Source organism: Urocitellus parryii, chromosome X (genome assembly GCF_045843805.1).
Source record: "Urocitellus parryii isolate mUroPar1 chromosome X, mUroPar1.hap1, whole genome shotgun sequence".
In the NCBI taxonomy this organism is placed as follows: Eukaryota; Metazoa; Chordata; class Mammalia; order Rodentia; family Sciuridae; genus Urocitellus; species Urocitellus parryii.
Window position 1 is genome coordinate 118,536,634 of NC_135547.1, and position 23,988 is coordinate 118,560,621.

At 39.2% G+C, this 23,988-nt stretch overlaps 1 protein-coding gene and 1 pseudogene across 3 annotated transcripts in view; one reads left to right on the top strand and one right to left on the bottom strand.

Moving 5' to 3' along the window:
* Positions 1–23,988, bottom strand: part of Cdkl5 (cyclin dependent kinase like 5) — a 115,484-nt gene that overhangs the window by 70,400 nt on the left and 21,096 nt on the right. The gene's annotated exons all lie outside the window — the stretch shown is intronic.
* LOC113188434 (small ribosomal subunit protein eS27 pseudogene) lies at positions 8,599–8,846 on the top strand (annotated as a pseudogene).

A 23,988-nucleotide genomic window follows, 5' to 3' on the forward strand; every position in this document is an offset into this window, starting at 1 on the left:
CCTATAGTTAGTTTTTCCGGTATCAAGATCTCCACCTCAGGGCTGGGGATGCAGCTCAGTGGTAAAGCACTTGCCTAGCATGCACAAGGCCCTGGGTTCCATCCCCAGCACTGCAAAACAAAAACAAAACCCTACCCCATAAAAAACAAGCCTTGATCACCAACCAACCAATGAACCAACCAATCATATTGGACAGAGACCTGGTAACTACTCCTGTTGTTGACTACCTAAAGTTTCTGAGTCACTGTTTTATTCTCAGTATTAATTTTCCCTTACTTAAGATTTTGGCAAAGGAACTAATTGGTATTAGCAGTCATAAAATTTACTAACTTATTTTAGAATGCAGTTATGTAAGAATGCTCTGGAAGAGTGAATTCTTTAAACTGATCATACACTGTGTAAAGAAGCAGCAGGAGTCATTGTATTAAATGTTTTGCTCTCTAAGTTAGAAATCCAACATGCATCATGAAAGAGGACGGACAAAAATATTGATTCTATTTTATTCTACTATTCAAGGATTAAACCATTTCAAAGGTTATACTCTACAATTCATTCTTTAATTACTCTCTGAGGAAGCCCTTCCTTGGGAGAAATGCTTATTTCTTCATCTGAACAGCAAGGAATACAACCTCACAAGTATTTTAAATATGTTTATATGTAAATATCCTAACAGTCTAACTGCTTTCCCATGCTCCTTCAGCAGGAGCAAAACCATACATACATAGATACCATTACTTTGTAGACTGATATGGCATCCAAGAAAGTAAGCTCTATTTTCAATTATTTTTAACGACTTTTGTGCCAGGCCCCATGCTAAGGGCTTCCCCTGGATTATATTATTCAATTCTCAAATCATCACTCTGAGAAAGATTTTATGCGTGTTTTAGAGATGAGGATACAGAGTTCAGTGAAGTGTCAAAATTGTCCTAAGATCACACAGCTGATACATAGGAGAGCTGACATTTGAAACTCAGTAACATGGATCTGGGATGCCATTTCTCAACCATGACCATGCATGTAATATTGCCTTCACAAACCATATATGTAAATTATGTTGTGGAAAAGGATAGATTCTAAAACATGCATGCATACAAACATCCTCACAAAAATACACCTTCCAAGGAAGGATCAGTATTTCTCTTCCACATCTCTCTGAAAAAAAATATATATAAATACACACACACACACACACACACACACACACACACACGCACGCACCAATAAAAATTTCCAAATAGTTTTTTTATTGTTGCTGTTGTTGGTTTTGGTACTGGGGATTGAATTCAGGAGCACTCAACCACTGAGCCACATTCCCAGCCCTATTTTTATTTTATTTAGACACCAGGTCTCACTGACTTGCTTAGGGCTTCGCTAAGTTGCTGGGGCTGGCTTTGAATTCGTGATCCTCCTGTCTCAGCCTCCCAAATTGCTGGGATTATAGGTGTGTATCACTGCACCCAGCTTCCAAATAATTTTCTAACAATACCTGTTATCATGTACTTACAATTCCATGTAAGTATTTCACTATTTCCATATTTATTATTTTATAGAAACCTAAATTGTGAAAGAGACATCGTTTTTAAACGGAGTAAAAACCATAAAATGAGAGTAACTCAGACTCAGGATACATTCTATATAGCAGGGAGAATACAATAGAGCTAATGTATTTGCCAAATATCACAGAAATTTAAAATATCGTCCATAATATGCTAGATTTCTTCAAGAAATCCTATAGCAATTGTGACTTTCTTTTGGTGGGGGGGTGCTGGGGGTTAAACCCAGGGGCACTCTAACACTGAGTTACATCCCCAGCACTTTTTATTTTTTATTTTGGGACAGGAATTATTAAGTTTCTGAGGCTGGCTTTGAACCCGTGATACTCATGCCACAGTCTCCAGAGTCACTGGGATTACAGGTGTATACCACCACACCTGTCCGTGCCTCGTATTTTTTATTACTTGAAAATTACCATAGTTTGTCAATACTAAAATTTAAGTACTTCAGACCAAATCAGAAAAGAAACAATTTAGTATGGCCATGAAGGGGAGCATCTCAAGTTGTTCAGCTAACAAATGTCTACTGGGCTTCTGCTTTATGTAAGGTTTTCTGTTGCATCCTGTGTTTGACATGAATAAGGAAATGAAGCTGTCTCAGGTACACAGAAGCTTACAACCTAGTGTGTAATAATGCATGACAGGAATTTAAAAATGCAAGACAAAAGTTGAAAAGTACAGTAAAATGTTGTATAATATGCCATGGGAGTTCAAAAAAGACTAATCTTGCAAATATACAGAAAAACTATACACTTCTTTCAGATTTAGCAGCTGAACAGATCTTGGCTTATTTGCTTCTGATCTCTCTCTTGCCTTTTGAAAATGTAAAATGTCATAAATGCCATCCCCATTCCCATTCACTCTCCCAGAGGTAACTTCTATCCTGAAGTTGGAATTTATCATTCCTATCACACATTTTGTCAACCAAAAATGACTTCACTATTGTTTCGTACATTAAAAATCATGTAACTTTCATATTACTCTATATCTTTTTGCAACAGCTTCTTTTTAAAAATATTTTTAGTTCCTGATGGATTTTTATTTTATTCATTTATTTATATACAGTGCTGAGAATCAAACCCAATGCCTGACATATGTGAGACAAGTGCTGTACCACTGAGCCCGAGCCCCAGCCCCAGCCCCAGCCCCAGCCCCTTGCAACAGCTTCTTTTTAACATAACAATGTGCATCTGAAATTGAAACCTACATCTACTTCATTGGTTCTCAACTAGGGCAACATGACCTCCCTCCAAGAGGTCTGGGGCCACTTTTTGTTGTCAAATAGGAGAAGGGACCTACTGGCATCTAGTGAGAACAGGATCTGCTATACATCCTACAGTGCACAGGACAGTTCCCACAACACAGAATTATCCAGCATCAAATGTTAGTAATGCGGCTATTCATTTTAACTAGTCATTTAAAAATAGTTCATTCATTAAACTATCTTTTCATTTTAACTATGTTGTAATATCCCCTCCAGATATTCCCCTTTTGAGACTGTTCACTTGTTAAGGATTTGTCCACCAACTGATGGGGCTGAAATTACGTGATTTCTGGCAAAACTTTGCTGAAAATATTAATATATTGTAAAAATAAGCCTTAAACAAAAGAGATGTTTAAAAGACCGGTTCTTCAAGAATTATTAAAACTATTAATCCTGATGCTAAAATGTTCACATTCATCTCGTTTTTCATAAAATAATGATTACTTTTACAATAACTCTGTGACATGGTCCATTAAAATATTATAATGAAATATATCTTCAAAGATGTATGAAAACACATTATTTACTTTTTTGTTAAAAATTCATTTGGCCAGGGGCTGGGGGTTGTGGCTCAGTGGTAGAGCACTCGCCTAGCACGTGCAAGATGCTGGGTTCAATCCTTAGCACCAAATAAAATAAATAAAATAAAGGTATTGTGTCCAATTACAACTTAAAAAAAAACAAAAGACTTAAATTCATTTGGCCAAAAACAAATTAAGCCAAGTCCTGGTAAATCGACATCAATAGCTCAAACAATTGTCACTAAGGTTTACATTATGGGGCTGAGGTTGTGGCTCAGCGGTAGAGTACTCGCCTAGCATATGCGAGGCGCTGGGTTCGATCCTCAGCACTACATAACAATAAATAAAATAAAGATTAAAAAAAAGGTTTACATTATGGAGATATCACAGGACACACTAGTATGACACACTAGTATACACTCTAGACAGTTTACAATTTGAATTTATTTGTATACTAAAAGTATTTTATGAAAAAACTTATATTTAAAAAAGGAAAGACCAATGTATTTACTTCATGCTGAGTAAGTCTCTAAAAGGAGGCTAGTCTAATGAAAATATTAATACTCTATCAAGAACGTGAGATAGCACACAGACAAAAAATGCAGGTGTGAGAAATGGGATCTTGTCATAGACTTCCTACAGAAAAGGTCTGACTTCAAGTTAAGTCAATGATAAAATTCCTACATAACAAACTCTACTTTCTCATTTATTTCCATTAAATATAAAATTGCTTCTACCCTAAGATGGATCTGCCCTGTTTGAATCTTCCATTAAGATGTAAAGTGTGAAATATTCAGCCAGAATGCCTATTCTCACATCTTCCCCCACTAAACCTGGGCCTGACTTCTGTCCCATATCTCAGTGAACACTAGCCAAAGATTTGCTCTTTACTTGTCTCTTGCCTGTTCCTCCAAACCCATCCAGTCTATCACCATGTGGCAGTAAGATTTTATTTTCTAAATCCGTTTTCCAATTTACCTGAATGCTCCTATCCCAGGTCAAGCCCTTGGTACTCTCACCTGGAGTACTGCCTCGCCTCCTTACCCTTCTGTGTTTGCCCCCAGCAACCAGGTTTTTATTTGAAATTGGATATCTGATTTCATGTCCCACCATTCCTCCTTAAACTCTCCCCAAACTCCATTGATCTAACAACTATAAGCAGCCTCTCCAGGTGGCCTGTAAGGCCCATCAGGGTTCCAACCACTGGACATGCCTCTAGCCCTCTCTCCCTAGATATCCCTTACTTGCGGAGCCCTAGTCATTCTTGCCATTTTCTCTACCATTACAGGGTCTGTTCCCTTTGCCCTTGCCCCACTCAACACTCAATGATCCCTCAAATCCTGACTCAGTCTGCACTTACTGCAACCATGAGGAGGTCTGAAGCCCATCTGCTCTCTCAGCACAAGCCTCCTCCTTATAACATGCATCAAAGTTCCACCTTTACAGATGTGTATGACCAAGGTCTGACTCTACATCTTGATCAAGGTCTGACTCTACCACTAGACTGCAAGTTGGTGAGAGAGGAAAATAACTGTATGACTGGGCCAAAAAGTTACTCAGCAAGAAAGATGAAGAGCTGGTCCTTGCAAATGTCTGACTATACTGCGTCACCAATTCAAAGCACAGATCCTGCTGACCCAGCTCATCTTTCTTGTTGAGCCTCATTTACTAATTCCACCACAGCTTAACGGAGAAACACTTTTTTTCTACCATAATAAAATTCATTACTTTCCTTGGTACACAAGGAAAAACAAGCCACTGAAGAATGCAAGCCACAAATGCACTTCTGTTTTGTTTTTGTTTTTAAAGGACAGTATATTCCCTAGGAAACACATTAGGATAGATCTATTCTTCTGTGCTTCAGAAAGTTTCAAAAAACAAAGACAACACAGGAGACATAATATAAGACCCAGAAGTCTCTCAGTAGGTAGGAATTGAAATCAGTTCTTAAAAGTTCAGAAAGTATGATACTGTCTTGATTCAAACCTTCTTTTGCTACTTGGCTACTCTGGTCTCCTGCAGATCTTAAAAATGCACTGCAAAATTCCTATTACTTTGTCAAAAACTTCTTTCACACCAGTACCATAAAATGGTTGTGTTTACTATGTTGCCAATATGTATCAAGTTATAGCAGAGGTTTACTAAATTTAAAAATGAGTATTCTGTGATTTATTTATACACCTGAAACAATAAAATGACTCTCTTTCACTGTCATCTTTATTCCATTCTGTAACAAAACTAGTAAGATTTCTTCTAGCCTGACAAAAAGTAAAATGAAAACAAAGCCATTACATAACTATGAATATGTGGATTTGCACTGTCTGAGACATTCCCAGTGGGAGAACGGTCATGAGATTGGTAACTGGTTAATATTTATGTTGCTGACAGTGCTGTATAGTATCCTGGTCCCCAAATACTCAGACCACTGGACTTCCCACAGTACTTACAATGAAGCCTTGAATTATTTTTATTTACACATTAAAAGTGAAACTATCTAGTAAGGCTGAGACATGGGACCACCTACATACTTGAAATATAAGAATAAAAACACATAAAAGTCTCAGACCATTTCATTGATAAATGCAAACCCACATACCAAGTCAATCTTTTAAAGTATTTCTAATATGGCTCAGTATAAATATTATCAGTGGATTAATACCAACCTGAAGGGACACTGGCTGATAATGTCAAAGGATGAGCTAAGTGGACTAGTTCACACAAAACTATACACTGAAAATGAGTACATCTTGTTATATATAATTAGGTATACCTTTTTCTGTTCTTTTTGTGTGTGTGGGGGGGGCTGGCATTGAACCTAGGGCTTTACACATGCTAAGCAAGTGCTCTACCATTGAGCTTTATTTTCCAGCCCTAGTGGGGTGGATATACATTTTTCATGTATATTATACCTCAATTAGGTTAATTTAAGATGAATCACTTATAAATAATTCACCTCACAGATATAGATTAATATGCTTGCTACCCTTATGTTCATATTATAGACTAGGTAGTTAATAAGATGTTCAAAAACTAAAATGTATTTATTAAGATGAAAAAAATGAGACACCTAAACAACAATTTTTGCTAATCCCTCTGGTAGATCAAACAGTGACTCTTTTTTTTAATTTTATTTTTTAGAAGTAGTTAGACACAATACCTTTATTTTGTTTATTTTTATGTGGTGCTGAGGATTGAACCCAAGGCCCTACACGTGCTAGACAAGCGCTCTACCACTGAGCCACAATCCCAGCCCCCAGTGACTCTTTTTAATAAAAAGGGATATATAAACTGGGCATAGTGGTGTATGACCATAATTCCCAGCTACTTGAGAGGTTGGGGCAGAGAGACTTTGAGATGGAGGTCAGCCTGGGCAACATGATGAGACCCCATCAAAAGAAAGAAAGAGAGCAAGAGAAAGGAAGGAAGGAAAGGGAGAGACAGGTAGATTTTCAATACACTCTAGCTCCATATTATCATACAAAATGTGAGATATATTTGATTTTCACATAATCCACACTTTCATGCATTGTGTGTAAACGCTCTGAAACTACCTTGTATACACCAAATTCAGACCATGATATGACAGCAAATGAATGAAAATTTCAAAGACTATGTAGTGATGATGCCTGTCAGACTGCATTTAGTTTGGTGATATTAACCATCACACCTATACAGCAGATATTATACAACTGGGTTACTATTTCATTTGCCCTTATTTTATAACAATGAAGAAAGAGGGGCTGGGGATGTGGCTCAAGCGGTAGTGCGCTCGCCTGGCATGCGTGCGGCCCGGGTTCGATCCTCAGCACCACATACCAACAAAGATGTTGTGTCCGCCGAGAACTAAAAAATAAATATTAAAAATTCTCTCTCTCTCTCTCTCTCTCTCTCTCTCCTCTCTCACTCTCTCTTTAAAAAAAAAAAAAAAACAATGAAGAAAGAGATGAGAAAATCAAAGTCCTACTTCTAGTGATCAAGTAATTGAGACCAAGATAGCATTAATTAGGTATGCCAAATACAGGCAATCTACAACCTCAATCAGACAATCATTGAACTTAAGCTATATTCAATTGCGAGCAAAGAATACAAAATTTAAATTTAAATGCAGAAAATATATCCTCAAAGATTATCCTGTTGTAAACAGAACAATAATTTACAGCATGCTAAACCTAAGGTGTACCAAGAAGGTGGGGCTTTTCAATTTTCTGGAGCCAATTTAACTTTGCTTTTTAAGCATCCATTTGACTTCAACTTACATTCTATAGCAGCTAAGTCCTTCTGGTTTATAATCTCTTTCTGGTAAATGCTCAGTTTTTCACACTTTCTTCCTGCATCAAGATGGCAGCTGGGTGTATGGATATCGGTGGGGCAACAGAACTCCACAGAAGGCAGGGAGGGGCTCTCAGATCTCCAAAACGAGGTTCCTTCTATTTCAGATACAGACCTGCTGCTGCTGCTGCTGCTGCTGCTGCTTACCACGGGAGCTATAGAGACTCTGGTGTCTCTTGACTCAATGCCTAGGAGTCTGGCCCAGTTGTTTAGGCTCCCTCTCAATTTTATTGGTGCTGAAGATATCCAGACTCTATAGTCTCATTTATACCTGACACATGCCCCTCTACATAGCTTCCCCACTGACTAGTACACTGGCTCTCAACTCAGCTACTGGGGGTGTGCAGTACCTTTGGGATCCTTAGAAGCCACTCACAAGCTAAAGAGGCCGAGGAGTCTTCTCTCAATGTAATCACACCCTGCTTCATTTCCTTCTGCTGTCACTACTGCAGATGTAATAAGGCAACTCTACAGGTGGTTTCTTCCCCAAGTTCCAAGAGGGGAATGGGGCATCAGCTTCTTTTGCTTTTGGCTTTACCCTCAACATCCCCAACCCCACCAACCAAGAATTTCAGTTTTTTTGAGATGGTTGTGTTGAGGAATGTCGAGACATTCCTCCTGTCCTCTTGCCTGCTCTAATTCTGCCACTTCTGCCCACATTGCTTTGATACCTGAAAGGGCTGTCTTTTGTTTCTTCTTTAATTCTCAGCAATTTCCCCTATAAAGTGGCATTCATGCTATACTCTCTCCTGGGGCCATGACAGAAGAAAATGTAAGGAGAGAGAAACCAATGTATTGATCAAAAATATATTAACCAAGTATTCAAAAAATATTATCCCTATTAAATCTATAGATTCAAGTACAGTGATAGAAGAAAAAAAAAAAAAAAGCCTTAAGCCTTTTCCCATGGTGACAACCTCCCCATAAGAACATGCCTCTTGCAAAGAATCTCTTCATCCCTGTCCAAAAGAGAAGAAGAAACCCAAGAAGCAGCACCTGGTGTTATTCCTATTTCATAGATGTAAAATGCCTAGGGTGCTCCTAAATCACCACCATTTTTAGCCATGCACAAACAATAGTTTGGTGTGTTGGCTGCTCCACTGTCCTCTGCCAGCCTGCAGGAGCTTTAGAAAAGCAAGGCTTATAAAAGGATGCTCCTTCAGGAGGAAGCAACACTAAAAGCAACCTGAATAAAGACGAGTGGGAAAACATCCCAATTAACATATTTTGGATAAAGAAAAGAAAGGCTTAAAATTATGGTCAGAGTGAAAAAATACATAATCCAAATGAAGACAAGAATCTATGGTTCTACTGAACTAGTGATATCAGATAACAGCTCTCTAAAGTATCTTTTTTACCAAAGGGGGGGGGGCTAACTTCCTCATGATCAATTTTTCCAGTAAGTTATGTAGATATCACTGAAGTCAGCATACTTGCAGATACTTGTGGGAAAACAATATACAGACAGCTAACAATAGTACAGCTAGTATAGAGCAAGTTATTCGCTGCTTCCTAGGAAACCCTAACAGAAACCAGGCCCACGACTATGCATGTGCTCATACCTTCTGCTAAAGATAGAGACAGTGGAGTTAAATGGTTATAAATTAGTTCCTAAGAATGTCTGTTTTGCTGTTTTTCATTAACATGCTGATAAATCATGCATGCATGTATATGAAATCTATTAAGTCTGGGTTTTGACAAATACCATGCTACACTAATTTTACATTTTCCTATAAAATAAGACATTGTGAATACTGAAATCTGGCAAACACAGTCAACACGACAAGTTTTAATTTTTTTTCCAATTCATGAGAAATACAGCTGGTTTTACAATAGAAGCATGTTTAATGAAATTCTGAAGTTCAAAAGAAATGAATTATGTTCTATAATAATATCTTCAGGCTATCTGAGCACAAGGTCCTCAAGTGCACAATCACTATGACGTTCATAAGACAAGAAAGACTGTGAGGTATAGCAAGGGAAACTCAGAAACTCCCTATCCAAACACTGCAGTGAATTTCCTTCAGGGATGCCACCATCACATGTTCTGACAGATATGTTCACACATAAGCCGACAAAGAAACAGAAAAAGTTCCAAGTCAATGCTTTTTACCATAGCTGTATCCACACAGGAAACTGAAAAAAACACTCAAATAAATAATAAGGATTTTTCTGTTCTTAAAAACTTATTTTCAAAATATCTAGCTAATTTAGTGAAAATCCCTTATATCTTATATGCATTGTGGGAAAAATTAGAAAATGCCAGACTTGGTTTCTCTTACCATAGGAAGAAAAAGAATACCACATGTAAATCAGCAGACTATAATACTTTTGAAAAGAATTTGGTCAGATTTGTTTTTATGTCCAAGTACCTAGCATTTTGTTGTACATATGTGTAAATGATGTATATAAATTGTCTGCTGAATTGAACAGGTCTGGAAGAGGAACTATTTACCACATTCACATAAAGAAGCTTGATGACCTATACATGCCACCTTGAGCACTAAAGAAAAAAAGAGCAGACAAAATTCCCCAAAATGGCAATATCCTTGAAACAACAGTGACATGTAAGTCTCAAGCAGTTCAATGTTTTAAGAGAATTAGCCAAAGGACACTATAAACTTAAACATTTTTGTGCCTGGTTATTTAATGTCAAGAATATCAGGGTTGGGGATATAGTTCAGTTGATAGAGTGCTTGCCTTGCATGAACAAAGCCCTGGGTACAATCCCTAGCACCACAAAAAATGAAATATAATAAAAAAGAATATCACTGAAAAATAAGGAACTCAGCTCAATAGAAATATAAGTAAGTAAACCAGTAAAAAATAGGCAATAGACCTAAATAAACATTTCTCAAAAGAAGACAAACAAATGGCCAACAGGTATATAAGAAATGCTCAGTGTCACTTTTTATGAGGGAAATACGAATCAAAACAATAATGAGATATCAGTTCACTCTAGTAAGAATGGCTATTATCAAAATTACAAAAGACACCGCTGGTGAGGATGTGAAGAAAAGGGAACCCTTGCATACTGTTGGTAGGAATGAAAATTAATACAGCCATTATGGAAAAAAATATGGAGATTCCTCAAAAAATTAAAAATAGAACCACCACAGGATCTAACAATCCCACTACAGGTATATAGATAGTCAAGGATAATGACATGAGTATGTCAAAGAGTCATCTGCACCCCCATATTTGCTATAGCATTATTCACGATAGGAAATATGTAACCAAACTAAGTAAGTGTCCATTGACAGATGAATGGGTAAACAAAATGTGGTACAAAGACACAAAGGAATACTGTTCAGTCATAAAAGAAAAAAATCCTGTCATCTGAGGCATCATGGAATTAGAGATCACTATATTAAGTGAAATAAGCCAGGCACATAATCTTGCTAATGTGTGGACTAAAATGGTTGATCTCATAGGGGAAAAAAAAGAATACCACTGAAGCACAGTATTAAAATTCTCTTTGAATAGTACTATCTAAAGGCCTTAGTGAGGTCATCATCTTGCACATAGTAGATATTTAAAATACAGGGCTGGGGATGTGGCTCAAGCGGTAGCGCGCTTGCCTGGCATGTGCGGGGCGCTGGGTTCTATCCTTAGCACCACATAAAAATAAAAGATGTTGTGTCTACCGAAAACTAAAAAATAAAAATATTAAAAAATTCACCAGGATCATATGCAAGTTGTTGCTGCCGATCCTCATAAGGTCCCTTTCCTAACAACATATCTAGATTTCTCTGAGGATAACCAGCTGCTGCATTTCCCATAGCTGTCTCCTTGCAAAATTCCTCATTAGCAACCTTCCATAACAGGTATTGTCCTCCAGTTAGCACAGCTTTACACATATTAGCCCAATCTGCTGGCGTCATGTTTAAGTTGGTAATGGATTCGATCAAGCTTACAGTGAAGGGTGCTTGAGGACCATAGGTTGTTACAGCCTCTTTTAGCTCCTTCACTGTTTTGTAAAATAAACCCTGGTGAATTCGCTGCCCTCCTACCTCAAATACAGGGCATACTTGAGATCCTGTCTCAGGATCCCAACTATCAAGTGCGGGGGTTGGGAGTCTCTTAGCATATGGAGGTGGTGCTGTTGATTGGACCCTTATGCCCTCTGGTGATAGAATGCTGTTAGTAGCAGTCTCCTGTAGAGGTGGTGCTGTTGGTTGGAGACTTTCGCTCTCTGATAGAAAGGTGTTATTAGCAGTCTCCTGTTGTAACTTTTCCCCTGATGGCTTTTTCTGCTCTAAACTTCCTTCCTCTGTCTCACTAGCTTGAAAGACCTTCTCTTGTACTTGAATCTTTTCCTCATTCTGACTAACTTGAGAGACCTCTTTTACTTGAATCAATATGTCTTCTCCTTCCTCTACCTTTGTCTGATCTGAAGGCTTTGGACTAAGCAAACCAGATACGTTCGCCCACAATGTCAATGTGCCAACTGGCAGAGTCCCTGGGTTGTTCTTTTCTATTCTTTTTAAATCTTCACCATGATGGTTCCATTGTGATATATCTAACAACTCCTCCTTAAAAAGCCATGGGCTGTATTTTTGTATTGTATCAACGTATGCCCTGACTGCTCTTGATTTTACTGGGATACCTCCTTCGTCTAACAATTTACTTAACACTCTTTCGGTTTGTTTTTTACTAATTGCTGATCCCGTATTTCTACTATAATACAACCCAGCAAGATAACACCAAACCAAACCGAGACAGAATCCAATAAAAATGGAACAACAAAATTTCATTAGAGCCTTTCTATCCTCCTGACATGTGCATCCGTCCTTTCTCCCTATCTGTTCCTCAGACGTAAATAGTTTTTCCTCAGATGTGAGCGGTTTTTCTTCCGTCTCACTCATCTCCAGGGACTGAAATGTCCATCCGTGCTTTCTCCCTATCTGTTCCTCAAACGCAAATAATTTTTCCTCAAATGTGAGCGGTTTTTCTTCCGTCTCACTCATCTCCAGGGACAGGCAACTTAAAACAAAAATGAAGCAAAACAAAAGAGTAAACTTAGAATGGCTACCCATCCTCTCACCCTGCCCTCAGGGGCGAGCAGTTTACTTACCCTCAGTCGCTCCCCGTGCGAGCCACCAAATGCCGCAGTCTGACTGGGCACAATTCAGGAGCCACTTGTCAAAAGAAACAAACTTTATTTTTAAAACTACAAACGCCAAACAAAACAGCTCCTCAGGAAAAACCCTCAGAGCCCAACTGCCACCACTGGCTTCCACAAGCCTCTCCCACACACCAACAACCACCTCCCACAATCCTCCTGCTCTTGAGGCCGATTGGCTAGGTCGCGTGGGCGGAGCCAAAGAAGTCCCCCAATGAGCAGTTCCGTAGTCTGAAGGGCAGGGAAACAGCCCAATGAACATCACCACAGAGGAGCCAATCAGCTAGATGTTGCTGGGGCCGCTGTGAGCCAATCATCAGCTGGCAGTCTGAAGGGCAGGGAGAACATCACCACAGAGGAGCCAATCAGCTAGATGTTGCTGGGGCCACTGTGAGCCAATCATCAGCCGGCAGCTGGGAGTTTGCTGGCAGCTGGAAGTTTTCTGGGGCCCCTTTGGCTCCTCCCACAATCCTCCTGCTCTTGAGGCCGATTGGCTGGGTCGCGTGGGCGGAGCCAAAGAAGTCCCCCAATGAGCAGTTCCGTAGTCTGAAGGGCAGGGAAACAGCCCAATGAACATGACTGCAGAGGAGCCAATCAGCTAGATGTTGCTGGGGTCACTGTGAGCCAATCATCAGCTGGCAGCTTGAAGGGCAGGGAAACAGCCCAATGAACATCGCCGCAGAGGAGCCAATCAGCTAGATGTTGCTGGGGCCACTGTGAGCCAATCATCAGCCGGCAGCTGGAAGTTTTCTGGGGCCCCTTTGGCTGTGGCTCTCAACAGTGATCTATCCCTAGTACCCTATCCACACCTCCAGCAAGCACTTTCTACAGCTTCCCTGGAATCTAGCCTGGCCAGACAGTAATGAAGATCTGTATGAGTAGGTGCCTCATTTAACTCTATGCCCCCAAGACCTAGCAGAAAAGTCCCCAAAAGGATGGAATGGATGAATTGAACAGTTTGGCCGTTCTAAGTAACTCTTACACTGATCAAGAAGGAATGAAACAAGGGGCATAATGAGCAAAGAAATGAGATATGAAAATCTTATTGTAACTAAAAACATGGCAGATGGACTGAACTATTAGTTTGCTGAAAGGAACACCTACATTTTGAAATAAATGTCTTATTTCTTTACATTTTTTTTCTCTGACAACCTGTGAACTTAAGGACAGAGAGCACACCCAATCACTGCTGTGACAAGCTTTTTCCTTCTAAATGGTGGACTCTCCATAATTGTTGACCATGTCCTTCTCAGTTCTTTCTCCCGAACACCCATCAAGATTCACTACAGCAAGTGCTTTAACAAATGCCTGCTTAATGAACTGAAGTTTTAAAACTCACTCCTATGTTTTCTCTTGAGCTAAAACTAACAAAAATATTTTGTGTCAACAAAATGTATTCAAATGGTGTAGCTGATAAATCAGTGTGAATTTAGGGGGGAAAAAATCTGCTCCTGATAAATCACGCAGTGGCTAAGTGCCTGTAGAAATTTAATAGTCAATGATATGAAAAAATGCAAATTAATGGATGACTCTAAGAGAAATTATGCTTAATTCCCTAACAAAACACAGCAGAAAATTTATATTCAACACTCTGTGTTTACATGGAATAGAAACAAAACTGTAATATTATAGTACCAAGTACATAGAATATGTATGTAAATGGAACTTGACTCCACTTTTCAGGTGAATGAAAAATTCAAGCATTTTCACTGAAAAAGCAAGTAAAGGGCAGCATGAATCCTTTCTGAACAGAGGAACTTGGCTCCTCTATAATTGCTTTACAATAAGTCCCTAAAGAATTTAAATCTACTGGCATGCATAAATGACATAATGACTTGTGAATCATGTCCTTCTAGTTATTCTACTAGCTGTATTTGAGCAAAGGGGAAGCTAAAAAGATAGAAATTAACACAAATGTATGAAGAAAGATGCTATAATAGATGTGCATAACCAGAAATAAACTGTTATATTTTATATTGAGCTCTAAACAATTGAACAGAAATGTAGAGATTTCTAATAAAATCATTACGTCCTACTTAAAGGAACAAATCAAAAAAAATTTATTAGAGAACTGTATTCCATACAGTTGAGAATGTAAGCTATTTTTCATACTCTTGTGGCCGGCCAAGTCTATCTACATGGTTTTCTAAGAAAGAAAACAAACAAAAAAAAATTGTTTCCAGTTAGAAACATTCTTGTTAATTTTGCTTAATACCTTTTAGAAGTCAGAAACACTTCTTGCAGATACATGATCACTCTTGATCTCAAATAATCATATAGCAAGGTGAAACTCAAAAGGTTGCCTCACCTCCAAAGAAAGGGTAAAAACTTCAACTCTGGAGCCAGACTGCCTAAATTGAAATCCTGGCTTCACCAACTACGACTTGAGTGAGTTGCCATAGGAACTTACTTAACCTCTCTGTGCCTCAATCTCCTTGTTGGGAAAGCTGTGACTGTTAATAATATCGTATATTCCTGAAATTACCATTAAGACTAAATGAAAAGATACAAGTCAAATAAATGTCATGAGCCTTATCACTGTCATTATCAAGGAGATAAAATGACAGTTAAAATGCTTTAACTTTTGTGCATTCCCAAATCATCAAAAGCAAGTTTCCAAAGAAATTCAGGGAGCCATAGGGCTGAGTTCCTGAGATTTGGTTCCTCTTACCCTTGTGGGTGGGGTGGTAGCTACAAGTCTTGACAGTTATTTGTGAGCTCAGCTTTACAGCAGCAGTAGAGCTGAACTTCTGTCCAACAGACTATGAAGAGATGGAGTTATGCAAGGACTAGGTGGGCCATGGGGCTGCAGTTCCTGCATGCAGCAGAAGGGGTCCAGAACTCCTAAGAGGTGGTACTTCTGAGGTTTCTTCTGCCTGTTCACTACAACATGACCTGGGGAGCTGGGTTCAGGGCAGCACTGCCTACTGGATAGCAGCTACTGGCCCCAGGACTTAAATGGTAACCAGAATGGGAACCAAGGTAACCATAAGACTCAAAGCACTATGCCCCCTCCCCATTTGGCTGGTAGCTCAAAACCAAAGGAGGCTTATACTACCCAACAGGAGGGGAAGGAGCTCTGATAATGCCATAACCCTGAGAGAATGGAGCTAGATTTAGTTTCATGGGGTTTTTTTGTTGTTGTTGTTTCTCCTTTTTATCTGGGTTTTTTTTTTTTTTTTTTTTTTTGTGTGTGTGTGTGTGTAGTGCTGGGGATTGAACCTAGGGCCTTGTGCATGAGAGGCAAGCACTCTACCAACTAAGCTATATCCCCAGCCCTAGATTTAGTTTTATTTCTAAAATAAAAAACTGTGTGCCAGGTCCTGGGTTCAATCCCCAACATTACAAAAACAGGTGTAAAATACTTGTGTTTTCTGCCAACATCACAAGCAAACTAAGTTTATTTCACAGATCACTGAACTCACAAAACTATAGATTACAAAATAAGGACTATGTCTTAGTCGTATCTTTAGTCCCAAGAGTCAATCACAGTGCCTGATACATAGAATATTTGAAGAATGAAGTAATGTTATCATCATATACAATGTTATTGCAGAATAATTTTAAAATTTTCTTATATATTAAACACACACACATGGAAATTTCTAGTTCTGGTCCAGATGGAGTAGTCCCATTTCTCTCAGGTCCTTCTTCTTAAAACTAAAATTATGGGGCTGGGATTATAGCTCAGTGGTAGAGTGCTTGCATCGTACATGTGAAGTACTGGGTTTGATCCTCAGCACCACATTAAAACAAAAACAAAAACAAACTAAAAATCTCTGGGCATAATATACAAAACAAGCGCAAGACGACAAGATGGGAAAATGTACAGACTACTGTTGAGAGCCACAGCCGAAGGGGCCCCAGCAAACTTCCAGCTGCCAGCTGATGATTGGCTCACAGCAGCCCCAGCAAACTTCTAGCTGCCAACTGATTGGCTCCTCTGTGGATGCTCATTGGGCTGTTTCCCTGCCCTTTCAGACCACGGAGCTGCTCATTGGGGGACTTTTTTGGCTCCGCCCACACGACCCAGCCAATCGGCCTCAAGAGCAGGAGGAGTGGGGGAGGTTGAGAGGCTTGTGGGAAGCCGGTGGTGGCAGTTGGGCTCTGAAGGTTTTTCCTGAGGAGCTGTTTTGTTTGGTGTGTGTGGTTCTAAAAATAAAGTTCGTTTCTTTTGACAAGTGGCTCCTGAATTGTGCCCAGCCAGACTGCGGCAGACTACCTAAAGACTACAGAGCTTGAGGAACAACATGATGATGAATTCCATGGGTTTCCTTATTGCCTCCCATACAAAATCCAACAGCAGGCTACCTGGAACTACAAACAGGTGAATAACAAAAAAGCTCTAAGGAAAGTCCATTCTCCCAGCCAAAGGACCAATAACAGAAAATCTTTGGGACATTATCTACCCTTCCCAGGCAAACACCAATGGAAAAACTGCACCAGTCCCAGTGAAGTTTCAGTGGGGCTAAGTAGGAAACACACACACACACACACACACACACACACACACACACACGTGCGCAAAGCAGGAGGCACTCAACAGGGAGCTGATCTTCCTTCTCCCATCAGGTAGCAACAATTAGGCTCTCCTACCAGGGTATTGTCCGTAGGACAGAGCAGAGGCAAAAAAGCAGTGAGAATCAGTGGTCCAGTTCCACCAGAAAGATGTTCATGAGGCCGTGAGGAGTTAAACATCCACTCCACCTCTCAACACTTTTGCAGAAGTTGTATTGATGGGGCCAAACTAGAAGCCAAACACACACACCAAGCCGGCCCTCATGCTACATCTCAATAGTGTAGCTGTTTGCTATAAAAAAATTAAATATGATCCAGATTCTCATACTATCTAAAATTAAAAAATTTTAAAGACTTTAAAAGTCACTCATCATTAACCATGAAAAATCACAACTTGAATGAGGAAAGACAACTGAGAGACAGCAACATTGAGATAAAGCAGATGCTGGAATTATCTGATGAGGATTTTAAAGCAACTCTAATAAAACTACTTCACAAAGTAACCACGAAATGCCCTGGGCACAAACAAAAAAATAGCCCCAGTAAGTTTGCTCTCCCTAGTTAAAAGAACAGGAAAGGAGAAGCCAAGCAAGATTGAAAACTTAAATATTTAATAACCACTCTACTCCAACCAAAAAGAACAGTGAAAGCTGTGGCCCCATCCATGACAGCAATGGTTGAACACAGAGCTTATCCAAACCTCTGCCAGGATGGCACCAGTGAAAGCCATGGGGAAGCAGTAATAAGGCACTCCCAGAGCTTCCACCCACAGCAAGCAGTAACAAGTATTCTCACCTCAGTGGGTGTCAATGGAAGTGGAATGAGGAAACTGAACTTCCATCTTTACCTAGTATACCCTCCTTGTCAGAGTGGTATCAGAGAGAGAGAGAGAGAGAGAGACAAAACAGAAGATTAAATATCCAGAGTCTAATAACATAATATTCAAAATGTCCAGGTTTTGATACAAAACCACTAGTTATACAAAGAGGGAGGAAATCTCAGCATGCAGAAAAGAATATTGAGAAATGTCAACTGTCAGGTGCAGAGGCAATATGCCCATAATCCTGGTGATTTGTGAGGCTGAGGCAGGAAGATGGAAAGTTCAAGATAAGCCTCAGCTTAGCTAGATGCTATCTCAAAATAAAACATAAAAAGGGTTGAGGATATAGGTCAGTGGTAAAGTGCTCCTGAGTTCAATCCCCAATACCCCTGCGAAGAAAGATATGTCAACAGAGATTATGAAGAAGTCAGAATTATCTGACACATACTTCAAAGCAGCCATCATACAAATGATTCAATAAATAATTACCAACACACTTGAACAACAACAAAAAAAACCTCTCAGTGAAAATAGAGATTAAAAAACAAAATAACAACAACAAAAAAAAAAAAAAACACTTCATGCCGGGCACAGTGGCACATGCCTATAATCCCAGCAGCTCAGGAGGCTGAGGCAGGAGGATCACGAGTTCAAAGTCAGCCTCAGCAACTTAGCAAGGCCCTGAGCAACTCAGTGAGATCCTATTTCTAAATAAATATACAAAAATGGGCTGGGAATATGGCTCAGTGGTCGAGTGCCCCTGGGTTCAATCCCCAGAACCAAAAAAACAAAAAAACTTCATGAATTAAAAAATGCAGTATAATAACTGAAATAAAAGACTTAATATGTGGACTCAACAACAGAATGAAGAAGGCAGAGGAAAAAAAATCAAGGAACTTAAAAGGTAGAATAGAAATGATCTAATCTTAAAAACAAAGAGGAAATAGGGGGGAAATGAACAGAGCCTCAGGGGCTGTGTAGAACTATAACAAAAGACCTAAGTCACTGGATTCCCAGAAAGAGAGGACAAACAGAGCAGACCTGAAAAAAACATTCAAAGAATTAATGACTGGAAAACTTCCAAATTTGGCAAAAGACAAACCTATAGATTCAAGAAGCTGAGCAAATTCCAAACAGAATAAACCTAAAGAAATCCTTACCAAAACACATCATATTCAAACGTCTAAAATACAAGGACAGCCTCCTACCTGTAGGAGAAAAATAATCTGAATGACAGTGCATTCTCATCGGAATCCACAGAAGCCAAAAGGAAGTGGTACAAGAATTTTTTAGTGCTAAAAGAAAAGAACTGTCAACCAAGAATTCTGTATTAGCCAAAGATATCCTTCAGGAAAGAAGGGGAAATAAAGACATTCTCAGAAGAAGAAAAACCAAGAGGAGTTGCTAGCAAACCTACCCTTAAAGAATGACTACAGGAAGCTTTCTAAACAGAAAACAAATGATAACCAAAGAGGCTTGGAACTTAAGAAAAAAAGAACATCACAAACAACACAAAGGGTGGAGGATACAGGACTACCCTTTCTCTCATGAGTTTGATAACCATATTTGACAAATGAAGCAAAAATTATAAATTAATTTAATGTGGTGTTCAATGTATGAAAATAAAATGAAATTTTAAAATGCAGAATCATCACTCTACTCCAGCTAAATCGAACAGTGAAACTTGGCCCCATCCATGCCAGGAATGGCTAAGTAGAGAGCCTGTCCAATCCTCTGCAGGGTGGTACCAGTGGAGGCCATATGGGAAATATTTTATACATACATACATATATATTTTAAGTTGGGAGGGTAAAGGGATCTAAATGAAAGCAAGTTTCCTATACTTTGCCTGAGTGATAAAATTCCTTAATAAAAGGTTGTAATAAGTTCTATATGCCTATTATAATACCTAGCCGGATTATGAAGAATACAATACAAACTGATATACTCCTAAGCAATATAAATTAAGATGGAAAAGAAAAAGGGAAGGAAGGAAAAGAGAGTAAAACTGGAGTTTTTGTTTGTTTTTTGTGGTACTAGGGATTGAACCCAGGGACTTGTGCATGCTAGGCAGGCACAAAATGGTTTGTGAGAAGGAAATCTGACTCAACGTTTGACCAGAAGATAGGTTTTCCAAATGATATTATCTAAAGATCTGCCAGAGCAAGGTGGCTGTGGATTGCCAGGTTGGAGCTGTCCTTGTGTACTCTACCAGTTTGGGGGGGCGGGGGAACACTACACACATACCACCTTCTGATAAAGAGCAGATAGGTCTGTGATTCTTCTACATTGAAAGATGCGAATACCAAAACTTTCTGTCATGTGCTCACTGCAATTCCATTCCTAAAATTCTTATTCTGGTATATTTTGCTTAAGATGCACTAAACAAAGAGTTCAAGATTAGGGAAGTTCAGTATAGACAGAAGCTTCTACAGGCAGCATACATGCAGGTTTCTCTTTAGAAATTTTATTGAATAAAGAACTCTCTAGAACAGGATATGCTAGACTAGGTCTGCACTGCATGCAATGAAGCTGAACGTGACAGTCGTTTAACATCAAATGGTAAGCAAATTAGTATTTCTCATTGTACAAAATTGTGTATGTAGCTGTCGTGCAAGAACAAAGGTATGAAGCTCAGCCATTTTCACCAATCATCTGTGATAAGCTTTAACAAAGGCACTGTAAAAACTTAAGATGTCTTTATACATTTCAAATGAATTAGTCATACAGGTACTGCTCAAACCTCCCTTAACCTCTCTTGCTTTCCAAATAAAATCTTAGTACAAACATCAAAAATGCCAGTCATCCCAAAAGATAGGCTGCCAAACTCCTAGCAGAATACAAGATCTGAATTAATGTGCAATAAGTAGAACAAAGTTAAGAAATATCAGTTACTGCCAAATTCATGTAAGCACATTTAACAGTCCAGCTCTAAGCATTTCTTTTTCTCACATTAATGAGTACTGCTTATAGTACTAAAATTCTATCATTTGAGCATGATTACATTTCAGAAGGAGTATAAGCAATAGGGTCACTGCTATAGTCTACAAAAGAGAAAAAAAGAAAAAAAAACTCTAATAATAAACAATAGTACTAGTATACATAATATGATATATGGGGGAAATATTTTAGGGGAGGAAAAACCAGAACTTTTACAGTAATTATGTAATGTAAACATAGTATTGGCCCACATCACAAATTCCAAGAGAAAGGCTTGAATATGAACAGGGGTTGTGTATTATTTTAACGTCTCTGTTGATGAGTTTACACTGTACCTGTTTGTACTGATACATGGCAAATCCCTTATATACACTGAACCATTTTAGGGGGATATGGGAGAGAAAAGGCCCTTATTGATATACCACTTAATATGACTTTTATTTGGGATTAAAGTTCTTGAAGTGGATCATTTTATTTATTTTTGTGACAGTGGGGATTGGACCCAGGGCCTGGTGCATGCCAGCTCTACCAATGAGCTACATACCCAAGCCTGAGTCAATCACTTCAAATACCTAATCCATGTCTCCCCACTCTATTCCAGACACCCCCAATGCAACCTGTTGATCTAATGTCTTTGTATCTGCTAGGTCTCACAACCTAAGGCTGTGGAGACCATCTGCACTAGAGCAAAGGTATACTTTCTATTGCACCTGCCTTCTCTTTGGTGATTGAGGAGACATGATCACAAATCTTGATGCCTGGGTCATTAGGATGCTGCTGGCAGGACTGCTGGTTCTACAGGACAGTTGCTAGTCTACAATGGATAATGCCCAGTATCTAGGGCTTTTTTCTATTCTTTTCAATAATTCTATTATCAGCAGGGAAAGCAAAGGATATTGAATGCAAGTCACAGGTGGCACAAACTGCCTGCTCCCTTTGATCTGCTATGCACTGTAATTGGCATGGTTTTGCTCACTGCAACTGTGGCAGGAAGAGCTATTTCTCTTTTTAAGCAAACATCTAATCCCAAAGAGATGGCATGGTGGAAAAAAACAGTTGTTGAGGAAAACAGTTGATGAGGAGCTATTGGAAGAACTCTGCTGACCAGCTGTATCATGGTAAAGATCACTCCCTGATCTTTCCCATGATCCTTAATACTCTTAAATAAAACAGAACTTGATGGTGTTTAAAGCAATTGACACCAGGGATACCACCAGCATGAAGAAGATGCCTGATGTGGGCAGGAGTCTTGCATGCAAGTGTAAACCACACTCATGCTGAATCCATAGATGTACCAATGGATGAGCATCAGGAAGGTCACCCAAAGAACCTACTGATGGTATAGGACTGCAACAATCTCCCCTTGCATCTTCACCTTCTGGTGTTCTTCAATGCCATACTGAACTTCTTTATTTTAATTTCTTACAAGTGTATCTCTACATTGACATCATCAGTTTGGGCAACCTTGAACCTCTCCTCTTGTTTGTTCAACTTCTCTTCTTTTTACAACACAAAGAATACATACACCAGATACAAGAGTGTAGGCACCTACACAGATATGATCTGCAGGACCCAGGAGTACAGGTGAGGGATTGGGAAAGACTAGTCATAGAAGGAGCAGGATTCAGAAAATGAAAAGAACTAAGAGCCATGACTTCCCTCTCCAGCTGTAAAGTAGGCTTAAACCTTATCTGGGAGATGGCCTAAGGCCCTCCAATCACTCACTGTCATAGTTTGGGGTGTGTGTTTTGCCCCCGTTGAGCAGAGCTTACACTCTGGCTGCTTCCTGATCATCAGGTCCTGAGCTGCTTTCCTTTGCCATACCTTTCCACTGTGGTGTGGATGACTCATCTTCGGCAAGATCAGTGGAGTTGGCCATCAATGGACTGAGACCTCTGAAACCACAAGCCCTAAATGAACTCTTTTCCTCCTCTAAAATCATTCTTGTCAGATCTTTTGGTCACAGCAGTAAAAAAAAGCTGACTAAAACATGCATGTTGCTTGTTTGCTATATTCTTTCACTTAAAAGAAGCGGATGTGTCAAGTGAATGCACTCCTTGGAGGATGAAATAAAACAGAAAAATAAGCTTCTGAGTAAAAACTGTCTAAACTTTAAAAGTCTGCTACTCTTTGATACCTTCCTCACTGCTTCCCCTAATGAAAGAAAATAGCTGGCACCAGGTAAAAGCATATGTGGATTCATTTTCACACATGGTAAGTACTCCTGCACAAGCATGTACATGTATCTCTAACGGGACACAATACATAAATGGGGGAACAAAACAAACTCAAGGTCTCCTTCAACTCCAGGATAAAACAATGTTCAAAAATAACATCGATTATTTAGTATATTAATGAATCACACTCACATATCTCTGATACATCTTCAGAAGAATTAGAACCAACACCTCCCAAATAAATGATGATATTCATTCAATCATTATATTATTCAGTGCCTACTAGGTGCCAGGTACTGACTATACCAGGCACTGGTTCCTACTGGTGAGTAACACAGAATTCCTGTACTTGTAGGGAATCAACTGGGAGAATCAGATAGTTAAAAGTACTAAGTACTAAGACATAACGGATTGTAGGATAAACCATAATTTTACTTGCCATTCAGAAAGAAAACAAGGCATCCAGTGTTAAGATACATCCCAATTTCAGAAATGTGGGCAAGAAAGGTGTATCTTAGAACTAAGGGAAAAAGCCAAGTAAGCAAGTGAATATACAGTTGCAAATTTAAATAAATGCCAAGAAGAAAACAACGAGGAGACCCTGATAGAGAAACCCAGACCAGACTGAATAGTAGGCCAAGCACAGCGTAGGAAAAGTGCTGCTGCATGTGAAAGCAGCCATGTATGGAAATACTTTAAGGGAAGAACTCACTGTATTCATAGAACTAAAAGGCAGGTGGT